Source organism: Corythoichthys intestinalis, chromosome 13 (genome assembly GCF_030265065.1).
Source record: "Corythoichthys intestinalis isolate RoL2023-P3 chromosome 13, ASM3026506v1, whole genome shotgun sequence".
Lineage (NCBI taxonomy): Eukaryota > Metazoa > Chordata > Actinopteri > Syngnathiformes > Syngnathidae > Corythoichthys > Corythoichthys intestinalis.
The window spans coordinates 6,197,003-6,206,265 of NC_080407.1; the positions used below are offsets into that span (position 1 = coordinate 6,197,003).

At 41.4% G+C, this 9,263-nt stretch overlaps 1 protein-coding gene across 3 annotated transcripts in view; it reads left to right on the forward strand.

Moving 5' to 3' along the window:
* Nucleotides 1–9,263, forward strand: part of LOC130928002 (uromodulin-like 1) — an 85,736-nt gene that overhangs the window by 54,675 nt on the left and 21,798 nt on the right. The window contains exon 5 of one of the 3 annotated variants that reach the window (XM_057854168.1): nt 2,494–2,626. The exons of the other annotated variants lie outside the window; for them this stretch is intronic. The gene's annotated coding sequence lies outside the window, so the exon portion shown is untranslated. The remainder of the gene's footprint in view (nt 1–2,493; nt 2,627–9,263) is intronic. 3 annotated transcript variants of the gene reach the window in all.

Below are 9,263 nucleotides of genomic sequence, written 5' to 3' on the forward strand. Positions count from 1 at the left end.
GGGCCGTCTTTTTGTCCGTGATATATGCACGCTGCGCATTCACTCCCTCCTGCGATAATATATACACGCGTTGTCATTGTGACACGCGTGTTCCAGAGTGCTGATGCATGGACTGCGGGTGGTTAGGAGTCAGGCAGATATTGACAATATATGGAAATGTATTCTATGTATGAACAAATGGAAACTCGGGGGTGCATACTCTGTATCTTGTTCATTAGTGACTAGGACAATGTTTCACTTGAGCAGAAATGGATTGGAACATGCCCTGCGATTGACTGCTGACCAGTTTGGGGCGGCATGCTTGCGAATTGTCTGGCCTCGAATGATGACGAATCCCATTTGTTTTCTGTCACTGTAAATACAAAATGCATGCAGTATGTACATGTAGAGAGAATATTTATCTGGGTCTTTTCCAAAGAGTCTTTTTTCTAGTTTTTTTTGGGGAATGGGATTTCTTCGGCGCGCCGCACAGCCTGAACCGTTTGACCGATTGGCGCCATTCATCAGAATTTTCACGCGACGCAGGGAATTTTTCGAACAACCCCGAAAAATTTTCCGTTCGCCCGTAAACGCAGATTTTTCACCGATTTTTTGAAAAAAAAAAAAAAAGTAAATGTAGCTTGTCCTATAATTTTTGACCAAATCACATAATTTGGACATCCAAAATTCCGGGATAGTGAGGGGCATAAAAGTCGTATACAAAATTTGGAAAAAATTTACGGTTTGCTGGAAATTTGCCAAAAACTTTCCCATTCATTTTTAAAGGGAACTTTCCCATTCACTTCCAATGAATTCCAATTTACAATGGAATTTAGATTGCATTGATGCTACTGACGGTCATGTATGTCGAATCTATTGATGCCAATGTACTTGGATTCCATTGACACATATGTAAGTCAGTGCCATCGACAGCCATGGACGTCCAAATTTCCCATTCATTTTCAATGGGAAAAAAATGAATGTCCCCAAATCAACAGGAAATGACCAGATATCAATAGAATGTGTCCCCCAAATGTCCCAGATTCCATTGAGGCATATAGAAGTCAATGCCCAAATGTCCCCAAATTACCTGATATGACCGGGACATGCCCTCCAAATGTCCCCAAATGACATTATATTACCAAGACATGCCCCTTAAATGTCCCTAAATGACCTGATATGATCCAAACACGCCCCCCCAAAAGTCCCCAAATTACCTGATATGACTAGGTAACGCCCCCCCAAATGACCTGATATGACTAGGACACGCCCCCCAAATGTCCCCAAATGACCTTATATTATCAGGACATGCCCCTTAAATTTCCCTAAGTGACCTGATATGACTAGGACACGCGCCCCAAATGTCGCCAAATGACCTGATATGACCAGGACACGCCCCCCAAAAGTCCCCAAATTACCTGATATGACTAGGACACGCCCCCCAAATGTCGCCAAATGACCTGATACCAGGACACGCCCCCCAAATGTCCCCAAATGACCTGATATGACTAGGACACGCCCCCCAACTGTCCCCAAATGACCTTATATTACCAGGACATGCCCTTTAAATTTCCCTAAATGACCTGATATGACCAGGACACGCCCCCCAAAAGTCCCCAAATTACCTGATATGACTAGGACACGCCCCCCAAATGTCGCCAAATGACCTGATGACCAGGACACGCCCCCCAAATGTCCCCAAATTACCTGATATGACCCGGAGACGCCCCTCAAATGTTCCCAAATGACCTGATATTACCAGGACACATCACCCAAATGTCCCCAAATGACCTGATATTACCAGGACACGCCCCCAAATGTCCCCAAATCAACAGGAAGTGACTTTATATTGTCCCCAAAATGTCCTCAAACGTGCCTGGGCAGGGCTAAGATCTGTATCTCCACGCAGCAAAGACCCAGAGAATTTTTTCTAGTTTATAAATACAATTGTATTTCAGCTGTTCACGCGTATTTATTTCTCACAAAATAAGTCGCTTTTCAGCGCAAAGACCACATTCAGCAGAAAATGGCACAATGCGTGTGTTTCAATATAGCTATCTTACACATTTTCACACCTGAATGCTGCCCAAAAATAATAATTTCCAAGCTCAAATATCTTTATTGTCGTGAGGCTCTAAGTTCCAAACGCAATGTCTGTGCCTCAGTATAATGTAAGCCTTTTCTTCAGCTTTGAGCATCTATCACAACATATTAAATTGTCCTGCGTCAGCACAGCTCGCCTGCGTTGCCCCTTTGAGCCTTTGAGGCCGCGGGTCCCCGAAAGTGCGTAGCACAAGGACCTTCTAACTATTGTGCGTTTGACGTCAAAGCGCCTTCAAACTCTCAACGTGGCACGCTATTTATGACACGTAATGGTGGTCTCTACCAAGGCACTAAACCAACATGGCAGTAATTTTCTCTTTCCCACATGTGCAGTGGTTTAAGGTTCCTTTGTCTTTCATGTGAACAACAGTGAATCCTCACTGTCTTTTTTCTCCAACATATGTCTCTCAGCATACAGAGGAAGACCCCTTGGGGGTTGTCACCCCTCCCTCGCACCCGCAACCAACCAGCTGTACATCCTGCTTACACCACAGCTACCTGATCCCCCCCTTAAAGTGATGCTCAGCCGACCGCGTCGATTACTGTAAGCGAGGCCTTTCTTCTATCGTGGAGTTGTAGCCCACCCAAACACGCTTAATGACGTTTTATTCTCATAAACCCTCAAAATGTTGAAGCGGGTACATTTCGACGGATCATCATTTCAGGCAAGTCACTCGCCATTGTCATTCAATACCCTCGCGTGCACATTCACACATTGCCAGGAGCCGAGACATTATACTGGTGGGAAACATAAGATGAGAACCATGTCAACCCCCGCTCGCTTGATTTTGTTACAGTCATGCATTTAAAAGACAGATCAATCTACTCGAGCAGAAAACGCACCATCTGTCCGACATAATGGATGACGGCACAACAATGTCATGCGCAAAGTCAATACACATGAGGAAATATATATATACACATAAAACTCGCAGATCCAGGTTTTGCCAGTGTCTCCAATGACAAGTCACTATGTCTTCTCGGGTATCTTTAGGAGCAAAGCGGCAACATTATGACTAAGGATGCAGTTCAGTGGCAAGCTCGTAAGACAAAGATGAATGATTATTATGCTAGTGCCGGCAAACAAAGGAAAACAAAGATGTTTTTCTATTGTGAATGATTTATTTTATTGTCGCAAAATGACAGCACAGGGAAAAATACATAGGATGTACAAGGTTCACACACCCTTGTACAAAGTACACTGTTTAAAAAAAACTAAAGTTTACGGTAAAATACTGGCAGCTGTGGTTTCCAGTAGTTCGCCGTTAAACATACAGTGACAGTGTAAAAGATATCACTGTACACCCAAAAAATAAAAGGTAAAATACTAGCAGCTCTGGTAGCCCGCACCGTAAAAACTACGTAATGTAAAAATCATTATGATAATGTAAATAAATTCCGTGTAATTCACGGAAAAATTAATAATAAAAATAATAATACATTTTATTTATAACGCACTTTACATTTGAAAAACAAATCTCAAAGTGCAAATTGCCAGAAAAAAATAATAATAATAAATAAATAAAAAGACTAAGAATTAAAGACTATAAGCAAAACAGACAGAAGCACAGATAAAATCAGATACCAATCAGATAAAAATAAGATAGTCAAATAAAATTAGCGAGAATAAGCTTTTTTAAAAAGGTGACTTTTTAGTCCTTTTTTAAATGCATCCACCGTCTGCGGGGCTCTGAGGTGGTCTGGGAGGGCGTTCCACAGACGGGGAGCAGCAGCTGCAAAGGCCCTGTCGCCCACAGTCTTGAGCCGGGAGTAGACGGTGCTGTTGGCCTGACCGGGTTCTGGCTGAACTATGTGATGTGAGGAGTTCGGTGAGGTAGGTGGGGGCTACACCGTGTAGACAGTGATGGGTGTGAAGGAGTATTTTGAATTCAATACGGAGGTGAACAGGGAGCCAGTGTAAGGGTTGTTCCGATCATGTTTTTTTGCTCCTGATCCGATCCCGATCGTTTTAGTTTGAGAATCTGCCGATCCCGATATTTCCCGATTCGATTGCTTTTTTTTTTTGCTCCCGATTCAATTCCAATCATTCCCGATAATTTTTCCCGATCATATACATTTTGGCAATGCATTAAGAAAAAAATGAATAAAACTCGGACGAATATATATACATTCAACATACAGTACCTAAGTACTGTATTTGTTTATTATGACAATAAATCCTCAAGATGGCATTTACATTATTAACATTCTTTCTGTGAGAGATCCACGGATAGAAAGACTTGTGACTTTATATATAGTGACTAAATATTGCTATCTAGTGTATTTGTTGAGCTTCCAGTAAATGATACTGCAGCCATTCAACCCAAATGCATGATTGGAAGTGGACCCATGACTGTGCGTAGTGCTACCAATGGATATATCTTCTCTGCGTTGGGAAATAACATAAGGTGTTAAGAAAAAGATCAATTGCTACCTTGCTTCCCCACATTGCTTCCCATGATATTTCTAATCGTTGAGAGAGGGATTGTAAGGCTTTAGCCTATTAAAATAAGGCTGCCAAAATGCACTCTACTCATTTTACGTTGCCTTTTATCTCTCTAAATGGGTAAAACGGCGCCATTACAGATTGAGCGCGACAATGCGTGAGTGGGCCGTGCAATGCATGCATTAATTGCGTTAAATATTTAATGTGATAAATTTAAAAAAAAAAAAAAGAAATTACAGCTGTTATTGGTACCTTAAGCCTAAACTAAAGACTCTGAATGAGTGTAACATTATGTCTGTAACGTTAAATACATATAGAAAACGATTTAATTAAAAAATAAATATATTAAAAAAAGGCATGGCTGATATTTTTTTGCTGATTCCGATACTTTGAAAATGACGTGATCCCGATCGATCGGGACATCTCTAGTTGCGACCAACAGTAACCGTTAATCCTGCAATAAAAAAGTAGGTCAGACCAACTCTCCGTGCGTTCTCTTTATCCAGTGCGACGCTACAATAGATATTCCCCACATTTTGATTGGGTGGGCACGACACACGTCTGGGTGGGCCGTGCCCACCCCGGTCCCCCCATACATCCGGCCCCGATTGGTAGTAGTTGAGCCACTCTGTTCCCAAGTCTCTTAACACCTCATATGCGTGAAAAGGAAACGACAGTCGCACACCTGCGTCCGCCCGCCCTACCCCCAAACCGCCTGCGGATATTGGACTGGACTCAAAAAGTTGGCGCCCACGTTTGCCCCGGCGTTTCCCGCTCCTGGGACTGAGTGACATGTGGGTGGAAGCGGGAAGAGGGGGCTGACACTCCAAAACCATCCACCAGTTTCCATAGCAACGGCCTGAGGAAAGTTTGTAGCAGGTAGAGCGATGTTGAGGCTCAGAAGGGGCCGGTCGGAATAAACCACTCAGTGCTGGCTGGCTTTAATGAGATCTGTGTGGAAGTTTGATGGAGGGCTGTCACAGAAGGTTAGTGGAGCGGAACCCCCAAGGACCCGGGGGTGGAAGTGCGCCAGTGTGTCGGGAGAGTGACAGAAATTTTTTTTTTTTTAAAGCTGCCATTGACGGTAATAGATGTCCAATCCGTTTGATTGTTCGTTGATCACCGCGTGGGGTTAATTTATGGTTGCCCTCTTCCTGATAACCAAGCAGTGATAAAAGCGCACCTGCCCGACCTTAAACATAAGTGTGGCGCTGATCACGCGCGGGCCCCCTAGCCACGCTTTTATGGACCTTGAAATAAAGTTAGTTTATTAGGCCATCTCCTCTTTATGTGTGATAATCAGTCGGCGCGCAAAGCAGCTGCAGACTTTCAATACGTGATAGTTGTAAACGCAAGATTAGCATTCAACATTCGCATCCTTTCTGATCCGTGACTACCTATAGAAAAATCAAGCTCGGATCGACGATACCAAGTTGTCGAAATATTTTTTTAAATTGTCATAAATACATAAACAAACATTAATTGAGACAACAGCTACTGTTATTTTCTCACCATCTAGCCAATTATGTTTGTCTCTACAGCACAGAATAACAACATTCTCAGTGATTTATGAGCAAATTGCACTGTATGCCTCCCCACTTTGCACTAATGGGTATCAGGACCGAGCCATTTCTGTTGCGGGCGGCGCCAATTTTTGTACCAATTATATGATAAATCTCTTGGGAATATAGCCAGCGTGGGAGATGAAAACATGTGAAAGGCGCATCTATATGCACAGAATGTGTTGCCTTATCATGGGAAAAAATGTTTGCAGTCTTGGACGTCCATGCAGGGGCACGTCCTTTGACGTGATGACATACGAGGCAGAAGCAACCCAGGTGCTGAGTAAACCGATGGGTGTTGGGTAGTATGATTTTTAACTCAGCACATGGGTTACACAACAAATAACCCATATCTCATACACTTAACCCAAAATAACCAAAAAATAACCCATAATGAGTCAAATATCTCATAACCCCTTGGTTGAGTAGAAAAAAATAACCCAGCATTTTTCAGTGTGCTGTGTACAATTGATTTGACTCAACATTAGGTAAAGTTGATAAACAATACAGGTAGTTAAAACAACCCACAGTAACACCAACATTTAAACCAACATTAAGTACAATTAATAAACTATACAGTGCCCTCCATAATTATTGGCACCCCTGAAAAAGAGGTGTTTTTTAGCTTCTAATATATTTTTTTCCCCCCAAATAATATGGGACTTTAATGGAAAAAAAAAAGAGAAAAATCCAATCTTCAATACAAGTGCATTCATTCAGTGGGGGAAAAATCCCACATAAAGAAATAATTATTTGACATCAAATAATGTGTGTCACAATTATTAGCACTAATAGTTTGTACAGCCCCGTTTTGCCAACAAAACAAGGTCTGGGGACTGAGATGGCCATGGGAAGAGCTTGATTTTGTGTCTGGTAAACCATTTCTGTGTAGATTTGGCCATATTTTTAGGGTCATTGTCTTGCTGAAAGACCCAGTGACGACCCATCTTCAGCTTTCGTGCAGAGGGCAACAGATTTTGATTTAAAATTTCCTGGTATTTCAAAGCATTCATGATGCCATGCACCCTAACAAGGTTCCCAGGGCCTTTGGAAGCGAAACAGCCCCACAGCATCACTGACCCACCCCCATACTTCACAGTGGGTATGAGGTGCTTTTCAGCATGCGCATCTTTCAAGGCACGCCAGACCCACTTAGAGTGTTTGTTGCCAAAAAGCTCTATTAGCTATATTAGAAGCTAAAAAACACATCTTTTTCAGGGGTGCCAATAATTATGGAGGGCACTGTAAATATGGTTAAAACAACCCAAAATTGTCATTAATTTGACCCAGTGTTTGGGTAGAATATATAACACATATATGAAGTTGAATTTACCTTGGTTTGTAGTTAATTTGTCCCAGAATTTGGGTAATTTTTTAAACTCATCTGTTGGATTATAGTGAAGAAACCCATCTTGCTGGGTCAAATTGACTACTGCTGGGTTGGTGCAATATTAAACCAGCGGTTGGGTTATTTTATAACCCAAATTGGGTTATTTTTAACCCAGCAGTTTTTAGTGTATAGGAATTCCTATAGGAATTCATTGTATGGTATTATATGGTATTAGGCTGCGACAACTCATCGATTAGATTGATTAATAAATTAGTTGTCAACTAATTTGATAATCGATTTTTGCTGGCAGCTATGAGCTATGAATGATTGATGTGTCACACTGTAAATTTAACAGGACTCAATAAACAGACAAATTAAAATTAATGTACGCAGACGTGTTTACAGTGGTATGAAAAAGTATCTGAACCTTTCGGAATTTTTCACATTTCTGCATAAAATCACCATCAAATGTGATCTGACCTTTGTCAAAATCACACAGATGAAAAAACTGTCTGCGTTAAGTAAAACCACCCAAACATTTATAGGATTTCATATTTGAATGAGGATAGTATGCAAACAATGACAGAAGGGGGGAAAAAATAAGTAAGTGAACTATCACATTTAATATTTTGTGGCAATAACTTCAATCAGACGCTTCCTGTAGCTGCAGATCAGTCTGCCACATCGATCAGGACTAATCTTGGCCCATTCTTCTCTACAAAACTGCTGTAGTTCAGTCAGATTCCTGGGATGTTTGGCATGAATTGCTGTCTTTAGGTCATGCCACAGCATCTCAATGGGGTTCAAGTCTGGACTTTGACTTGGCCATTCCAGAACGAGTATTTTGTTTTTCTGAACCATTCAGAATTTGATTTACTTCTGTGTTGTGGATTATTGTCTTATTGCAGCATCCATCCTCTTTTTTTCCGAATTCGTTCTTCCATTGATGATTGCAAGTTGTCCAGGTCCTGAGGCAGCAAAACAGCCCCAAATCATGATTCTTCCCCCACCATGCTTCACGGTGGTGATGAGGTTTTGATGTTGTTGAGCTGTTCCATTTTTCCTCCACACATGACGTTGTGTGTTACTCCCAAACAATTAAACTTTGGTTTCATCAGTCCACAAAATATTAATACAGTGCCTTTTTGCGAACATTAAACGACCAACAATGTTTTTTTTAGACAGCAGTGACTTTGTCCGTCGAGTTCTCCCATGAGCACCATTCTTGGCCATAGTTTTACATGTAGTTGATGTGTCCACAGAGATATTGGATTGTGCCAGGGATTTCTGTAAGTCTTTAGCAGACACTTTAGGGGGTTCTTTTTTTACCTCTCTGAGTATTCTGCGCTGAACTGTTGGCGTCATCTTTGGTGGATGGTCACTTTTTGGCAGAGAAGCAACATTGCCAAACTCTCTCCATTTGTAGACACCTTCGCTGACTGTCGATTGATGATCATTCAGACTTTTAGAGATAGTTTTGTATTTTTTCCCAGCTTTATACAAATCAACAATCCTTGATCGCAGGTCTTTAGATAGCTCTTTGGACTGAGTCATGATGCACATCAGACAATGCTTCTCATCAAGACAATTCTTACCAGGTGTGTGTTTTATACTGGGCAGGGCAGCTTTAAACCACTCATCAGTGATTGAGCACGCGCCTCACTTAAATTGTTTGGTAAAAATTGGTTTCAATTGCTCTTTAGGTCTCCTTAAGTAGAGGGTTCACTTACTTATTTTTTCCCCTTCTGTCATTGTTTGCATATTATCCTCATTAAAACATGAAAACCTATAAATGTATGGTTGTTTTTAGTTAAAGCATGCACTGTATTTTTATCTGTGTGAT